General features: G+C 42.6%; 1 protein-coding gene across 11 annotated transcripts in view; it reads left to right on the forward strand.

The window, feature by feature from the left end:
• The window catches only part of APBB2 (amyloid beta precursor protein binding family B member 2), a 171,408-nt gene that overhangs the window by 13,334 nt on the left and 139,424 nt on the right, over positions 1-18,650 (forward strand). For all 11 annotated transcript variants that reach the window (XM_035326500.1, XM_035326502.1, XM_035326505.1 and 8 more), the window contains exon 2: positions 4,408-4,547. The gene's annotated coding sequence lies outside the window, so the exon portion shown is untranslated. The remainder of the gene's footprint in view (positions 1-4,407; positions 4,548-18,650) is intronic.

The following is an 18,650-nucleotide window of genomic DNA, read 5'->3' on the forward strand; positions in this document are numbered from 1 at the left end:
GAGGTGCTGTGTGTTTACAGAAGAAACAGTCTTGTAACATGTAAAGTTTTAAAACAAATACTGAAGGAAAGAATAACTAAAAACATGAAGGGAAATGGGAAAAATTGCAACATAAGTTTATCCATATGTAGGCTGTGCCAGAGTAAATTACTTTTATTTCTTTCCACCTTGAGCTGTGAGTTGGGTTAAATGTGTTACGTTTATCTGGTCTATAAGAAAACATTTGTTATGGCATGAAGAGGAAAACACTGAACCACGGGAGAGAGGCGTTAAGGTGATGAAAGGCCTGGTTAAAGGGGAAAGAAGAGGCTGAAGGAGCCCCCTAAGCTGGAGGAAGACTCGTGCTGGGATATCTTCACAAGAGCTTTGGCAACCAGAAGTTAGGAATGCACAGAAGACGTGTTAATCTTGCCGGTATTCAGCGAGATGTTTGTAGGCATGTCAATGTATCGAGCTGTTACGTAGTGCACTGTTGAGGTCTTGTCTGGGAAGAAGTGAATCATGTTGATAGTGAGGAGGATGATTTTAGATTCTGTGTAAAGGCAGCTCCTCATACTGAACACGTTCATTGGCTTTGGCCCAAGTAGTACCCAGCTTTTCATGGAGAAATGCTCTGGGCTTTCTCGTCTCATGTTTTCTCAGGTCTTTCCCAGTTTCCTTTCCAGCTCTGCCTCAGTTTGCCTTTGTTTATCACACTTTCTCTTCACAAAGTAGCACAGTACTCTGTTGTGCTTGGGACTCTGGAAAGCTGGTTGAAGCTAGACTTCAACCTAATTGGCTTTGGAAGCAGCACTCAGGGTGACTTGGGCTGGTTTACTCAGCCTGGGAAAGAGAAGGACCTCTGTAAGGTCTATAATCCAAAGATTAAGGTCTCTACAAGGTCTGTATAACACAAAGGTATATGTATAAGGTCTCTACATCTAGGTCCACATATATAAAGGTCTATATATAAGGTCTCTATAATCCAAAGGTCTACATAAAAGGTCTCTCTATGTGGGTCTATATATATAAAGGTCTATATATAAGGTCTCCATAATCCAAAGATTTGGTCTTTGGACTGCCTGTAGCTACATATTTACCCAAGATGAGGATGCAGCTTTCTGTGTGGCCTCTCATACCTTGCCATGAGGTGGATACATGAGGCATTGGTCGAGTACTGGTTTTTCCCTGCTTGCTACAATGCAAAGACTTGAGGAAGGACTTGACTGCTTACGTGATCATAGTAACAGGACATTAAATACAGGTGGTTACCTCATACATTTCTATTAATTAAATGGTATATTTGACTGTGAACTAAATTCAGGGTGGGTGTAACCTGAAGCCCCATTAGGTTTCAGGCTTAGTTTGTGCTTTATAGTTGTCTGTCATAATAAATAAAAATAACACACACCATCTTTCTTCCTTGATTTTTAAATGTCAGCACAGCCCTACTGTGCGTAAATGATTTTATCTTTAAACATAGCACCAGAGAAGAATGAGCAGTCCGAGGAGCAGTGTTTGAAGGTCAGTTTGTGTTTCCTGCTGTCACCGCCCTCCTCCTTTGGTAGGTAAGTCGGGAGCTGCCTATTCCATCTCCATCCTGCGCAGACAGGGAGCAGTGATCCAAGTAGGGCCTGTGCTCACTCCTTGCAGAGCTGCATAGCAAATGAAGGCAGCTCTGTAGGTTAGATGGGGGGATGTTAGGGCAAGGAGGAGGAATGGCTTCCCTAAATACTGCACTGAAGCAGTTTGAGATTTTATACTGAGAGCCAGTGGTGAACCTTTTATTCATGTGGTAAGCACTGTGCTTTAGTAGACTCAAAGAGCAGTGTAGGAAATATGCTTTTCTTCTGTAAACTGAAGCCTTTACCACCCTTGTTAATGATGCTTAGTATGTTATTTAAGTAACCTGCTGGAGTCTGGGGTGAGATAGGACTGGCAGGGAGGAGGAGGCCCTAAATTTGGGCTCCTAAAAGTCAGGACTTTAAGGAGCCCAAGGACTAAAGTCAGGACTACTGTGCATGCTTAATTCTGTAAGAGATGTTGTTTCCAATATCCTCGAACCTATGGGTCTGAATGGTGTGGCATGCTGCTATTCAGTTACCACAGGGATTTTGATAGTCTGGGAAAATGTTTTTACCTGCCAGAAAACTACTTTGTTCATTTTACTTAGCAATGTCCAATTCTTCTGCTTTGCTTTTGTAGTTTAATGCCTTTAGGACACATTTTTGGCCAGCTTCTTGTCCCACTGATGCTAATGGGATAGGTGGGCTGAAGTACTTCCCTCTGAGGTGAGTGAGGTCTGGATCATATTTCAAAGGCACGTCGCTTTGTTCAGGTGAATTTACGCCCTTTTTTCCCCTTGTGCCTTGAGGTTGGGTCATTGGATCCCTGAGATCACGAGCCAGAGGCAGCGTCAGGCTCTTGGTTTGGCTGTGGGCTGACAGTGCCTGAGCACCAGCCGGGTTGGAGCGCCTTTTGGACGGCCTTTCCTGGCAGACAGGGTGACCTTTGTAGTTTCAGGATATTGTTTTTCAGATGTGTGTATTTAGGTCTAATGGCTCAGCTGGTACTTCTTTAAAACTGATGCATATCCAAGAACAAAGTCTAACGGTGTGTCTGAGGAGGGGAGGCTGGGGGCTGAATTAGGCTGGTGAAGGATTGGGGTCAGGATACTCTTTGGTTGAAAACGTTTTCTCTGTAGCTCTGACAAGTAGTGTGTCTTGCCATAAAGGAACTGCAGAACACAAGGCCAAATTACCGAAAGCCAAAGATTTATTGACTCTCAGTTTTTTTCCGAAACAGGCTCTAGTGCTTTGTGGAGGAGGATGGCTGTATTTGGACTCAAGTGTCCAGCGTCTGCTTACCGACTGCAGCACTTGATGCAGAGCAGCATTCAGAAACCGTGTGGCTTTGCATGGAAAGCAGCAGCACAGCTGTGGAAGGTTACCAATGGCTCTGTGCACGATTAAGCGCGGGCAGAGGCAGGGGAGCTGTGGCACAGAGCAGAGGAGGCACCAGCACGTGTGCCATTTGGCTCTCGTTCAGCCTTTCCTGGTGGGTTGGCCCATGAACATCTCTCCTTCTCCCCCTGCAGATCGTGCTCCCTGCCAAGGAAAACTTAAACCTGCAGAGTATTTGAGGCTTTTCTGTGCAGACATACCTTTTGACTGTGATCATGACGGAACATCTCCCTTGCCTTTCGCAGCGTTGCTCATGTCTCTGCGTGAGCGCAAGTATAGAAAAAGATTAATAAAGGCTTTCCAGCTGCACATTTTTTTTTCCCTCCAAAGTGAAATGCATAGGAAAGTTCAGTGTGGCTGATGTTCTGATTTTTTAAATGTTTTTGTAAAAACAAATAATTCAAGCTTGTTATTAAATGCCCTTTAATTTTCTTTCTTAAATCATCTGGTTGTATCAAACTGCCTAACTTGTGTTCTTAGTATTGTTTGGGGAAAGTTTTATGTTTAGGAAAACACTTTATTGTGGAACACTTTTAATGTTATGTTGAAAAATAGTATTTAATGACCAATAAGAAGACTTATGTTGCAAAGGCAACCATGTTACACCTTATGAGACATCAGAATGACGGGTGTGGGTACTGGGGATTTGTGCTGTGAAGGTGCCTGTCTCCAGTTCCCCACGTAACCACATTGTGTTTCATCACCAGAGGGCCTGCAGATGTTGGTGGTGCTGTGGAATTTAAGACGTGCTCTAATGTCTGCTTTATGCAAGGATTCCTGCATATATTAAATATCTGCTAACCGTGCTGATGCGTTTCGGGAGGCGGCTTGAGTAATGCTGTGCAGTCGGTAGTAAGCTCGATATGCATCTGTCTTTTCTTCCTGAGTCACAGCGGGATAGGAGGCGTAGGCGTCCCATGGCATCATTTTCCATAGCCTCTGGGGAGATTTCTCCACCTCCATCCCTTCAGAACCTCGGAGGGGTGAATTCCTGCCTCAGATCCTGCCTTGCTGCTGCCGAGGGTGCTTTTTGTGGTGCTGTGCTCATCCCCCTTCCACAGTTACCTGTGTGGTAGCTTTATCTGTTAATCTGGCTTCAGTTTCGGCTTTCAGATGGAAGCTGTAAGTGCCGTAGGTGCCAACATTGGTGTTACGAATGGCAGCTGCTAGTCGTGTAGATGATAACTTGCATGTTGGTGGATATATCCATGGACGTAGTCTGACATCCAGGAGTTGGCACAAATGAAACTCATCTGGCTGGTTACTTGCAGTTCATCCATTTTATTGTAGAGAATCTTTCTCTTTAAGACGAGAAACGACTTTATAAGTGACTTGGAGTCACCCACAGAAAGAGCTGTCTAGGCCCTGCTTGAAGTTGCTTAAGTGTTTAATCATTTTGTGTTTAATCAAGTGTTTAATCATTAAATGTTTAATCATAAGTGTTTTTTTTCTTTTTCCCCTTCAGTGATCGCTTTGGTCAGAGAGGAAGGCGAAGCCCACCAGCTTGTTTGCAACTCAAGCAGCTGCGCTGTTCTGGAGGACCACTTCTGGCACTCTGCTGAGCCGGGGCTCTCCAAGTTGAAATGAGAAGACTTTCTTGAAAATGTAAGTTAGGTGCTTTTGAGACTTGCCTGATTCCCTAAAATATGTGCTGTTAAAAGTTTGGTCAAAGCTGTAATGCATCAGTATGCTTAAATGAGAACAAAACAATGGTTGTGGCTAAGGACTGCATTTTGTAAGTTTCCTGTTCAGTTCTTTAAAAGCACTGATATTCAGATACTTGGTTCCAGCCTCTTTCCTCTCCTTAATGGAAAAGTTCAGTTCTGGTGGTTTTTTCATGCCTTGACAACTGCACTCGTAGTTTTAAATTAATTTACAGTAAGACAGGTCAAAACAAGGGCAAACAATTTGGAAGGAAATTTTTAGCCTTTTTTTCTCTCCAGACTTTTTTTTTGTGGGGGTGGGGGGGGGTTGTAGTGGTGTGGTTTTCTTTTTCTTTTTTTTTTTCTCTGCAGAGAAACCAGAGTGAGGTTTTAAGGCAAAGGTTTGGGTAACAGCAGTAGTCATGGCCATCTCATCTGCAAGGATACAAGAAAGGTGCTGCTGCTAGCTCTTCCAAGAGTTAGTAGCTGAATCCCAAAAAAGGCAGGCTTGGAAACCTTCAAAGACCGCATTCAGGCTAAATGTAATTTTGTATTCATGCTGCTTCTTTTCAAGAGCTTTAAGCACACATCAGTCAGAACAAGCAGAAAAAATACGTGGAGAAGTGAAAAGAACAGTAACATGTATGTTGTTAGAGCAGCGTAGAACATGATGAAGGTGGTGCAACTCCTGTTACCCATTTCCACTTTTTTGGCCAAACTTGGCAGGGATAGTTGCACAGCACCTAGAGGGTGCGGGAGAAGGTGATGCTAGAAAGTGATTTAGTATAATAGCAGACTCATGATACACATACTTTATAAATATATATTTGATAAATACAAATATATATATGTATTAATTACAGATAGTGATAAACTCAGTGTCACTTCTTACAGTTACAAAATCAGCGTGTGGCACACTTGCTGTAAAAGCAGGTTGTGGAGCAGGGCTCCTTTCTGCTTGGGGCTGCTAACTGAGAACGTATATTGAGTGATTAGCGATTTGGGAAGGGTGTTGCTTATGTCACTTTTCTGTTGTGCACCAGTGGGGCAGCTGCAGCTTAATCTGTCTTGGATGTGAAGATGGTAGTAGCCTTCTTAACTCAAATATAAGTTGTATAAATTTGTACTCCAGAAAATCTTATCAACTGTTAAGATAAAAGATACACTGTGATAAGTTTGAATTGCTGCTGAAGGAATAATGATGAGATGAAAAATGGCATGTTAGATACTGTTTTTAACTTAACAGCTGCGGTTCCTAAGATAAAGGCACATAAATCCCTTCACATGAAACAAACCACAGTTTATGAGTTCTTTTAAATATTTTGAGCCTGTTTTGATTATGTATTTATATTTTAAAATACTTCAAATTCTGAGAGGAAGTTTTCTTCACTCCTTCCTGATGCTGTGTGAAGTCCTTTGAGGGAAAAGGAAGGGAGTGTTCAGAAAGCTATTTCTGACATTAAAGGCCTTCATAAATGCTGAGTGGATAAAACCTTGAATTTGCCTTTTGGGAGTTTGCGTTTGCAGAACAGGAATGGTTTTATTTAGAAGTGAGTGGTCCGTGCAGGGCCAGGGGAGGCATGCACAGGTATGGGGAGCCCGTTAGGCTCTGGCATCGGTCCCTAGCCCTGTTCTCTGCCGGAGGTGGGACTAGCAGGATGCTGCCACCTGGCCCAGGGCTGGCTGCTTGGCTGAAACCTGTCCCCAGAGCACTCCTGCTGCCCAGTGTGCCATCAAGCTGAACAAATTCCAGTGCTAGTGGAGCTTGTAATCAATTAGTCACAAGGCAAAAAGGATAGGAAAGAAATACAAAAGGCGATAGCTGGGCTTGAAGCATTGGCAGGAATTCATTAAGGGCCATATGATTGACAGCTACTCAGCACCTTCACATGTATGTGAGCAAGCTGTGCCAAAGGCATCCATAGCATAGGTTGCACATATGCGGGGATAAAAATCAATTACATTTAACTATCTAGGAAGGTGCTCTGCTTCTAAAATAACCTGACCTGTATCAATGCTCTCTCCAGTGTAGATGTTTTTCCACCTCATCCCTCAGTAGTTTCTGGTCTACACATTCAGATTAAATGTGATTTCTTCAGGTCCCTTAACTTAGTCCTTATCTGGTTTATATCAGCTGTCTGAGGAGTTGTGAACTCCTCTCACAGTTTGTACTCAGCATGTTTTTTTTTTTTTTTTAGAAGGTAAATGTGAAGTGCATGAATCAGACTCCAGAAACGCTTCTCCAGCGCCTGCTGTTTCTGTGTGAGAAGGGAAACCAAATTCTGGAGGGAAAATCTGTCATTATGGCAGCAGAAATAATTTCTGATTGAGACTTGCTATTCAGATGCTTCTTTTATGTTTCCTATTTCAATCTCTAGCAGAGTCTGTGTATTATATGGTGAATTAAATGGCTTTTTAATAAGCTTGTAACTACTATCTCCCAAACTCTGTAATTTAGACACTTATGTGAATAATAGCACATGATGTGTAATAGCATGTTGCCTTCAGTCTTCTAAACTCTAATAGAGGGCAATGCTGCACAAATGTATAATTAATTAGGTCTTAATTTTTAGTACTTTGCAGCCTACTTTATGCAGATATCTTTATTTGTATTGCAGTGCAGTTGAATCACTGGAATAATTAATCTGCTGAGGCGTTAGGCTATAGTAGTGAGAATAATAAATGAATGCCCACTAGATTTTATTTTTGTTTAGATTGAGTAAAGCATACAGGCAAAACTGGCAGAAGTCCTCAGTTTTTAACTTTCAAACAGGGTTAGTACACACATGTACACCTAAGGGATCTCTGCTGTTAGCAATTTCCGATGGAGACCTGCCTCCACAGCATGGCTGGTGTGTGAATGGGAGCGTTGGCTCCTAGCTTCTGCCCAAGACAGGTGTGTAAAGGCGGCTGTCACCCTGTTGTAGTGGAAAGAGCAAACTGCATTTATTTCTGGACAGGACTAATGAGGCACTGCAGTGGAGTCGGATCTGCCAGTGTCTCAGGTCCTTGCAGTGGCTAGGATTTCAGGCATGTTGAAATGTTCTTCTCTGAGTCATTGAATGGTTTGGGTCGGAAGGGACCTTAAAGATCATCAAATTGCAACCCCCTGCCAAGGGCAGGGACACCTCCACTAGACCAGGTTGCTCAAAGCCCCATGCAGCCTGGCCTTAAAATCTAACACTGCCCAGAGGTGAACGTGGTGGGGAGCAGCAAGCAGTGACACATGCTTTCTGTGACTAGAGCTGATGAACTTCTAGAGAAAGCAGTGGAGGATTTTCAGATGCGTCTCCTTCACTGATGACACTTGTCTTCCAGCCAGGCAGACCTGTTGAGTGTCGGTAATTCACTGTTGTGCAGGAAAGATGGAAGGAAATTGCAAGCAGTTTTATGTACATAACAGTCTTGTTGATGGCAGTGTACTTCTCTAGCATCTATACTGAAATAATTGGTGTTGAGTTATTTACTTGTTGATATTCTATCCCCCACTAGGGATTGTCTTAACACAGCTTGGTGGATAAGTTGAAGGTAGCCATTGAGTATTTTTCTGAAATATGGAGTGGCTTTCATCACGTTCAAGGACTTGAGTTCAATGGAATTGGTAACAGGAGAGTGGGAAAACCTGGTCATCATCTTGTAGTTGGCAGTGAGATGATGATTGAATCTTTAGTAGTGCAAGAAAATGAGTAGGCCCGCATAGACTCCAATGGGTTACTTTTCTTGAGATGATGTCTCAGGTCAAGGGGATGTTTAAAAGGGGATCCTGGGAAGAAGATGGGATTTGAATGATCTGGAAGAGGTTACCCACTTCAGAAGGTAACAGCCTGGAAAAGCAGTGACTTGCACAGCAATACTGGTTGCTCTCCTAGGACAGAAAGGCAGATATTTGGGCCTTTCTATCTTTCTATTCTAGCCCACCTCTTATATACATATTAAATACTATATAATGAAAAGTAAGGCTTTTCTTATATCCTGGCTCTGTAGTGATTCCTTTGGGTAGAAAAACAACTGTTTTGAAGAAGTTGCCACTAAGCCTTGCTTTAGTCAGTTGCTGTCACGGTTTCCTAGAAGGAGACTTGTGTAGGCCCAAATTCCGGATGGCTCCATGTGTCTCAGCAGTGACAGCAGCTGGGAAGTTGCAGGGTTCCCAGCCTGGAGGAGTGGAGGCTGGTGGTTGATGGCTGTACCGGTCTGCCTGGTGAAACCTGAAGACACGAGGCTCACTTCAGAAACAAAACAAATCTTGATGGCTAAATTCTTGGCCTCCAAAGACAACTTAATTACTTTCTCTGTGTTCAGAGCTGATCGTGTTTCCCTAGTTTATGAAATGCATAAAGCCTTCATTTTTCTTCAGTGGGAAATAAATTCTTCTGGTTTCCTCTCACAGGGCAGTGAGGTGCTTTAATCTATGGGGTATTGATTTATCTAAACTCCAAGCCAGGACATTAAGTTCTCTGAGAAAATAGATTTTTGCCCACACATGACTCTAAATATATACTTCCTGAGGTGAAAGGGTTGAGATGTCTTTAGCAACACATGCACTACTGAGATAATCATTAAGGAAATTGTACATTCTCCAATGCTTAGTATCCAGTTCTCAGAACAATTTAAGTTTTGAGCAATTTATTTGGAGTGTTCTGTTGTGTCCTTTATCTGTGGAGCCACAGAAGGAGGAGGAGAGCTCTGTGGCTGGGTATCTGTGGCTGTCAAATCTCTGGATAGGAGATGCACTAAAGTGTCATCAGTCCATACTCTAGAGCTATGTAAGAGGTGAGTCTGAGATCAGACAGCACTCAAAGCAAAGCTAACTGTTTTCTCTGAGCAGCTCTTGGGTGCTGTTTGTGTGGGGTGTCTTCCCCACTTATATGAGTGTCAGAGGCTCTGGTGGGCTGCACAATGAATGAACACTAGGTCACAGACTATCTCGGATCTAAAAGCATGCATTTTAAGGTTGACTGTATGGTCTTCTTTCTGGATCTTGGCACTTCATGGTTGGTCCTTTCTTGATTTTTCCATTCCCAGAGCCAGGCACATTGTCTGTTTCTGGTGGGTTTAGCAGCATCTTTTGGGGTGACTAGCACAGCATGGTATTCTAGAAGAGCCTGCACTATTGTATTCTGGAAGACAATAGTTAGAATAACATCATTCATTATCTCAATTCTGTTCATGCAAGGCTATGGAATTTGTGGTTCAATTTTTTTTTGTTCTTTTAAACCATGGCTGTATCTTGAATATAGATTTTTGCTGAGCCATTCCAAGTTCCTTTCTAGCGTTAATGGTTTATTTAAAAATCATATGAGTTTTTATAACGAATGTAAAAGTTCACATTTGGTGTGTATTAATTTGCATTTGTCAATACTGAATTTCACTGGTGTTATTCCTTGTCCATCCATATCACTTAATTGTCTCTGAGAACTGACAGCCCTGTCAGGTATTGCCTTACATCAGCATGTCAGCTGTACCCTTAACCTCTCACTTCTCCATCCTTGCTTTCAGTTCAGTGAACTATGAAATACTTTAAAACACAAGGCTATGGGAGGCAGGCTGCTGCTAACCTTTGCTACCATTCACATTGAGCCCTTGTTTTCTCACTGTTGCTGGTGATTTCCTAACCAGGGTTTAGTATATGTGCATCCCTCTACCCATCCATCACCTGGGAAAGTGCAAGTGGTAATCCTTGTTTCCATCCTTTCTTGACTGGGTAGGCAACACAAAGCACACCTTGTTCAAAACACTTCAGGAAATACTGAATGTCAAAGCTGCTCTTAAAAATCGGTGTGTGTTGTGGTTGGCCTGTGTCATTTAATGTATCGACCAGAAAAATTTGGGCTCACTTTGCAGGTCTTGGTGGTATTCCCAGTGCCAGTCCAGTATGGGTTCATTTGTGCTTTTAATTCTTTTTGTAGAATATGCCTGTAATGATAATTGTATGTGTAAAGCAGTAGCTCAGAGAACATGGAGCAATTCAGGAAAGTAATCCAGAGACTTGCCTTAGTGAGTAGTTATTTAAGAACTATGAAAAATAATAATTAAAAAATGTTTTAACTGAAATTAACTTAATTTTCGTCTTTGGCCAGTAAATGTCAATTGCTTTAGAAGCATGGAAAGCTTGGGTGTGTTCCAACCTCATCTTCAAGCCTTTCTTCCTTTTCCTTCTTTACTTAGCTTTACGCCAAGAAATACATCAACTCCGGTGACTCAGATGTGAGAACTCTATTTCCTTTCATTTTTAGCCCACCTCTTATATACATGTGCATATATACTATTAACTTCTAAGAAGCCTCTCTTTAGAATTAACACTAATCAGTAATGATGAAAGCATGTGACTAATTCCATGGTGTAAAAACTTACATTAGTTGAAATTTCTGGAGTGTGGGTCTGATGGGCAGTGGCTGCACAGCTGGGCACCTGGCAGATGCTGGTGGGCACTCAGAGCTGCAAAACGGGAGTGCTCCACTTGGGTATCCGGCACGGTGCTGGTTCCCATCCCCTGGTCCAAAATTGGTTGTTATGACTTCAGCATCTTTAGTTAGCTGACTGAAAAGCATATGCTTTGAAATACAGCTTTACGAGTATTTCTGTGTGCTGTAGTCCAAGTTTTCATGAGTGCTGAGGAGATAGTTCAGTGTTATTTTTTATTGACCCACAATGGCATTTTAATCTCAAAATGTGTGCTCCCTATCCTGAGGAAACAAGGCTTTATGGTTTTATTAAATAAAAAATCACATCAGAATCCATTTATATGTGGTGAACTTGGTGTTATGGTGGTTAGAGTTTGGCTTGATAAAACCATCGCTTGACATGTAGCTCTGGTTTTGGTGGGTATGAACCTTAGTTTTTGAAGGTTCATATCTGTTCTGTATTCAAATGTTAAAAGAAAATTTTGGGGTAGCTTCCAACAATAAAACTAAACTGACTAGCTTTCCTGTGAAACTTCCTGTGCTTCCTGCTTCTGTTCTGGCTTAAAATTAATGGTGTTAAAAAAACACCCTTTCTTGTGTCATTTCTCCTTATGATTTTAGCCAGAATGTGAAGGCAAGGAAGCATTGTAACATTTTAAAAAACAACTATAACAACAAAAGAAAACAACTAAAAACCAACCAACCAACCAAAAAAAAAAACAAAACCTTCAGCATGATCAACATTTTTAAACAATGGCTAGAATTTCAGGTTTCTGTCACTGCTTTTATATAAAAGGGATAAAAGGGGGGTATAAAAGGCTTATACTTCAACACATGAACATCTCAGTGCTTATGTGGACAGAGAAAAAAATTAGTTCATAAGAAAAGCAAGCAGTCAAAAAAGTACTTTTACCCTTTGTAAAAATTACTTGAGTTAATGAACAATTGGAAGATTAGCCCAGGTAATGGCATGTGTGTTAATCTGGGGAAGTTTTATCAAGCAGCATGTGAGCACACTGCTGGGATCAAATGGTGGTTGAGTGTTAGTGAATAATTCTATACGTGTGGGTCAAGTATATGCTCTTGAGTTGTTTCTGTATACAGTATGCTGATTGTACCCATTATTTTTGTGCTTTCCAAGATTGTAGCCACTTTTCTTCTTAATTTAAGTCGTCTTTTCTTAAGACAGTCAATGCCAGTTACTTCAGAAGCATTGAAAATGGGGTGTGTTGCGTGAACAGTGTTCTGGTTTGTGATTCTCCCTGTGCAGTTGAGAGGTGGTCATTTAGGATAGTACAGTTATTTCTTCCCTTTGCAGTGCTTGAAAAACTTGCCACATCATGTGTTTGGCATTTGGTGCTGTACAGGACAGTTGAAGGTGTCTAGAGAAAGAGCACCATGGCAATTTTTGTTATAATAGTGTATGTTAAACGAGAAAAGGTTAAAGGAGAAATCTGCAAGCAGCCTCTTGCTCTGGAATACCTTTACTCTGGGTTTTCAAATCTGAAGCCCAGTCTGCGCTTTCTTTGTGAAGAGCTGCGGGTCAACCTCCAGAATCTCCCCAAACACACAGCTACAATTTTAGGAGTAGGTTGTGTTTCTGGGAGATTATAGCCAACATGCAGCAGAAGTGTGGGAAGGGAAGAAATTAAACCCAAACTTTAACAGGGGTGAGGGAATTAAGAAAGGGTTTAAAAAAAATAAAATGTGAGGGTCATTAGTATTAGATATGTAAATTAATGTAATTTCTGAAGTAGGCTTTATTTGTTGGGAAGTAAAGCAAGCAGACTTCAGGCAGCAAGGTACAGAAACACAACAATGCAAGCAAGTTTTTTTCCCCACTCTGAATCTGGATACAAGCAAGCACAGCACTAACCCCCTGGCTGAGATTATTTCAGGACTGTATAACATTTCCAAACAGTGCTTTGAATTTGGCCCCACTGGAGGCAAGAACAGTTACAGTTCTGCATATGCCCTATCTGAACCTGATCTAGTGTCTTCTCCTGAGAACATGGTTTCAGAGCATGGTTCTTCCTTTCTTAAAGGTAGCATGCTGGCAAGGATCATTTTAAAGGTTTTAAATGCAAGAATTGAAGAGCGGTGTGATGTAGTAAATGGGGAACTAGATGAGGACACCTAAGATGGTTGAACCCTATCTGTGCTCTGAGTGGGTGACAGAACTGCTGCTGACTTTGGTAATGTTGGGCTTTCCAGTCTTGGTCAGTGATGCCGGGCAGGCAGTGCTGCTTCCACATGTGTTGCTTGCCTTTCGTTCCTTGTGCCTTGCCCCATCTCTGTGGGAGTGTCTCTTGCTGTATTACGAGCTTCTGGTGTTGGACCCAGAGGGCCTGCCATATCCTGACAATCCAAAAAATCAATTTTTTTTTTTTTTTTTTTTAATGGGGAGAAACTAACAAACCTCCGTCACTTTTTGCAATGCCCTTATTTTGACAACTGCTGGTCATAACCCACCTATGTACCATGTGCAGGCTGCCAGCCGTCTGAAGAGGTGTGTGCTCTTTCTTCCTTTGCCTCGCTACAGGATGTGTTTCATTTCATGAAGCTGGTATGCTGAAATAAGAATTAGGAACTCATAGCTTTTATTTGTTTAATAATCATCAGCAACAAGCAACTTAATTAGTCTGGGCTGATGCTGTGGCAGGGTGCATCTGCGCTTTAGAATCAGCATCACTGGTGTTTCTAATGTGATCCTGTACCTTAGTTGATGAAACTTGTATTAATTCCCCTTTTTGAATTTAAAAGACTGATTAAAAGCAAAGGCTTTATACATTAAAAAAAAAATAAATCACTTTTGACAAGTTACTTGTCCAGGCTTTCTGTCCTTTTCATTTCTATAAGGCAAATAAAGTTGTAATGTATGTAAACAACACTTGGACTCTACTATAGTATTATTTTATGGCACTATACCTGAAGGTCTTTAAGCCTTACTGTTTTATAAATTCAGTTTGGGTTTCTGTGGGGGGAAAACTGCTGATCTGTTCATCAAATCGAAGGGATTAAGATGAGGAGGAAGCTGAGTCTCCTCAACTGTGTGTTGGAGTTTTAGAAACACAAGCAGGACTATGTGAAAGATGTTAGGAAACAATCTGTTCCCTGTTACAGTTTTAGAGACCTTCAGTGAAAGAGGGCTTTTTTGTTTTTGCACACCCTGAGGAATGCACTCTTGTATAGGTGGGGTACCTCTGAATGCTTTTAACAGCTTAATCGGTGCATAAACAAAACCACCCCAAAGGCTGCTTTGTTAGTGGAACAACAGTGCTTGTGTGGTATGCGTTTCTGGCTAGGTCTAAGTAGGGGTTTTCTGGAGGCCTTTTGCATTTTTTTGTGGTAGCCCTATGAACGGCATACTCAGAGAACAACCCTGCTGCGTTCCTAGCTCTTCGGTCTCGTCACTGGTCAGTGCTGTGAAAGCTGTGTCTAGAAGAAGGTATGCTCATACCTTTCCAAAGTTTGACACGTCTCTGCTTGGCAGTTTGCGGGAGTACTTTTCCTTCTATCAGACTGTGCTCTGACAGCACTGTTCACAGCAGTGCACACCAGTGTAAGCTGGCACTTGTGGTGATGCCTTGTGGGCAAGCTGCGAGCGTTAGGCTACAGCCTTAGCACTGCGGGCTGCTGCTGAGTTAGACTTCTGTGCTGGGAGCAACTGGACGTGTTTCACGGCTTCTGGAGAAGCTAAGTGTTCAGTTCCCCGGGGTGAATTTCCTTGGTTAGCTGTCAGACTCTTTAACTTTCCAAAAGCTGGTTCTTATCTGATAGTACAAAACAGAGCCTGACTGTTCAGGTTGGTGCTGAGAAGCAAGGAAGACTCCCTGTTCCTGCTTGTGCTGCAAAGAAGCTGGGCACCCAAGGTACGTGGCTTATGAAATGCTTCTGAGAATTGTCTGAATGCAGTTTGTATCCCTGCAGAGCATCAGGCCATGTGGCAGATTCTGGATCCGCAGCTCCATTTCAAAATTGCCCCTTCCATCCCAGCAATGGACATATGTTTCTCTCTAGATAGCTTATGGTGCTGCATGGATGCTGACAGAAATAGTTCACAGAAGCAGAATGTTAATGCTTTAAGGATATCTCAAATGTTAGAAGAACCTAAATTTCTGTAATTCTGTAGTACCCTCACACTGCTTACAGCTGGCTTGTCGTCTGTAAAGCCAGCAGAAGCACAGAGGGACCACTGCTGGGGTTCAGTTCCACTTCTGTCAGGGGACTTTGTGGGTGGAGATATACAACCTCTGCATCCAAACCCCTAGTGGAGAGCAATGCACCAAAACATTGGTGTGGTGTTTCTTGTGAATAGCCCTGCTCATGCACTGTTATTTATTTAAAGGTCTTAGCCTGGGTTTTCTGTGGCTGATTAATATTGGTTTTACTTTTTTTTTTTTTTTTTTTTTTTCTTTTTGCCTAAAGCAACCTGCCATTTGTTAGCTGGGACAGCTGAAGTGTGCGTACATGCACTCTCCTTTCATTGCAGCTGTAAGCTAGAGATATTTTCTGAGGGGTTTTGGGGGCATTTTTTGCTGTGGAGCAATTTGAACTGTGCAGGGATTTTCGGTGTGTCCAAATGGTTTCTATATACTCTAAGCCATTGGTTAGCAGTGACATTAACTCTGTGTTAGGAGGAGTTCTGAGCGGTGCAGGAATGAAGTTGTTGGAGCAAAGAGCAGGAGCATTGGCACCATCAAACCAAACAAATGAAGAAGCTAGTTAAAGTATGCTGCAAACTGAAAAGCGGGAAGTGATTTGTTTTTAAAGGACTTAGTTCTTTTACAGCCGCTTTGAACAAGAGCCAAGGAAGAAGACGACAGGACTTCTGATGCTCATCTAAGCATTTTGCAGCTGACAGCATTTCTTTCAGAGTAACTCCCATGGCGTAAAGAGCTAAGTACCAGGCTGGCGTAACTGCTCAAGATGGGCAGGATGACAGCTGGCCACTCTTTTGCTCTGCATGTGCAGTCTTTCATCTTATGGAGATCTTTCTCTGCTATAAAATCTGGAAAGGAATCATCATACATTTGTGTAGGCTTTTTTCCTCCCCCTTTTTACCATTATCTCGTGTTCAAAAGTCTATGTCCTTGCATAGGTTTATCACACTGCAATATTTTGTGCAACAGACGGTTGGCTTGTGTCTGAACAGAAACAGAGTACTTTTTCCTTTTTATGTATATGATGGTGGACTGCTGAAGACACTTCACTGACATTTGTGCCTTCCAGTTAGTGAAGGACACTGAAGACCAGAGGAAGAACTAGAAGCAGGGAGATCCTTTTGTGTTAGTAGTTGTGGTGACCTTTCTGCCACTGTGATCCTGTGATCCAACTGTTGTTTACTGCTGGGTTAAGGATGCTATACTTGGACAGAGCAAGACTGTGTTAATGTTCTTGGACCTGCCCTTGACAGGTCGATGAGCAAGTTGGAGATGTCCTGGAACTAAGCAGGATGTGAGGAAGACTTCTGCTGCCTGTTGCTGAACATCTGAGAGGCCATCAGAGTATTTTGGATCAAAATATTGTTGGACGTTTTGGCATCTCTTTTCTTTTTCTTTATTTATTTATTAATTATTTAAAAACAAAACAAGACCTTCTGGATATTGCTTTCAGTTCTTCATGTTTCCACTACTTTTGCCTTTTCTGAGCTCTGGCAGGGGTAGTCTGGGCCTAGTCATCAGGTACGGGATGAACAGGGATGTTCCCGTTGTGGTGTGTTTCTTGGGGATGCTGTAGCCAAAGTCAGTGAGACAGTCTGGGAATCACTCAGCAAGTGCAAAAAGGAGTTAACTGGATATAATCACTGTTCCTCCCTAGATGAGTTTGTTTAAATATATTTAAAAAATGCTTGTGGCCTGAAGTTTGCCGTTGCTTCAAGACTTTAGCATGCAGTATGGTGAGTGTAAAGGAGGTGTGTTTTTAAACTAGCACAGTCAGGCAGAGAAGTGCTTCCAGTGCAGGGGGATGCTCCAGAGTAACCGCTTTGGAGAAAGAGTAGCAAAGAGTGCCCACCTAAATTGTGGTTTGTGATTTTATTTTATTTTTTCAGGCATGATTTAACATGTCCAAGGGCAGAGGGAGGAAATATTTGTGAGCTTTGCAGTGTGCTTTTCAAAAGATATTTCAGCAAAGCTCATGCTAAGAAGAATAGAAATCTGTAAACAAAGATCTGCTGTGAAAAGCATTCCAGAGGACTTGGTTTGGAAGTGCAGAGGCCAACCCACTGTGCTTTTGTTTGCAAGGAGCATACCCCTGGCTGACGTGTGTCTGAAGGTGTTCATTTGTGATTTCTTCCTTTTTAAACTAGTTAGTTGCAGTAGATTGGCAGGAAGTTGAAATACTTTTTCCTTCTGGGATGTTGAAATTAATTAGGTTTATGAAACCAAGGGAAGAACATAAGCCACAGGTAGAAAATGCATTCCAGTTTTGCTGTATGTAACAAGCTCTTATTTTAAAAATTTATTTTACTGTGCAGTGTTACTCTTTACTAGTCTGAAGTAAGCATTTTAGCAAAACTGAGTGCTCATTCACTGGCCTCGACATCCCACAGAAACCTGGTGCTTTGCAAGTGTTCTCTGTTCCACAGAACTCCCGTTTCCCTTCTTTTTTTGGACTGTTTCCCAGTATTGCCATTTCATGTTCTCGACATACAGCGGTGAGGTAACACAGCCCGCCTTTGTCCCGGCTCAGACGGTGCCATTTTGGGGTGGGAATCGGCAGGAGGAAGTGGACGGCTGGTGCTTGCAGGCCCCAGGAGGAACAAGGCAAAATGGTCCCCATTGATGGGGCCCTGCTAGTAAATACCTTCCCAGGTCTTTCACTGCTGATTTTCTTGGCTCTGTGAACCGCCTGAGTTGTTGAAAGCTGCTGGCTCTCAGAGCTCAAGGGTGTTTTGCACAGTTGAGCCTGAGGTACCTCAGGCGTCTTCCTCGCCATCTCGGGGCTGCTTGTCCCCCCTCAGCCCATCCAGGCTGATCCTGTGTCGATCAAGCTTCTGTGGTAGAAGGCTTCTGTTCTGTAGTGAATAGTTTCATCTGGCATGGCTAAAGATGACTTCAGAGACAGAGCAGCCCTCAGGTGTGACTCTTAGGAAGGCACAGTAAGGGTGCCTTGGCTGCTTTCTGTGTTGTCCTGCTTCTGGGCACGGAGAATGTGGTGATGTAGGGTTCTCGCTGAGCTGCGTTCAGTGTTTGCTTTCCTCTGGTTGCTTTTGGGCTGTCTTGCTATGAGGTAAATTGTCAAGTATTCTTGCTGGACTTGGGTAGTTCTCAAGGTCCCTGTTTAGTTTCACTTGGGAATTGTGAATGTATTATAAAACTTGCAGCAGAAAGGGGGAGGATTTCCTCTCTCCCTGTTAAAAATAGCCTTTAGCCTAAGGAGGAACCAGAATTCCCAGAAGCTTGACTCAATGTACTGGGCAAAACTCATCCCGCTGAGAAGTGTTTGCTGCAGGCTCGCTTGTGGCCTCCCAGAGGGAATGGGTTTTGTACAGCCTCCAGCAGACTAAAGGCCACGGGGAGAGTAGCTGCAGGGGGGGAAGTGGGAGAAATAGCCTATAAAAACCAGCTCTAGTTGACTCTGAAATAATTTCTCTGATAGTTTAGGAAGTTAGCCTCTGGTATTTGAGGCTAAAGACTAGTTAGTGCCTGTGGCTGGTGTCC

The sequence above is a fragment of the Oxyura jamaicensis genome, chromosome 4 (genome assembly GCF_011077185.1).
Source record: "Oxyura jamaicensis isolate SHBP4307 breed ruddy duck chromosome 4, BPBGC_Ojam_1.0, whole genome shotgun sequence".
Taxonomy (NCBI): Eukaryota; Metazoa; Chordata; class Aves; order Anseriformes; family Anatidae; genus Oxyura; species Oxyura jamaicensis.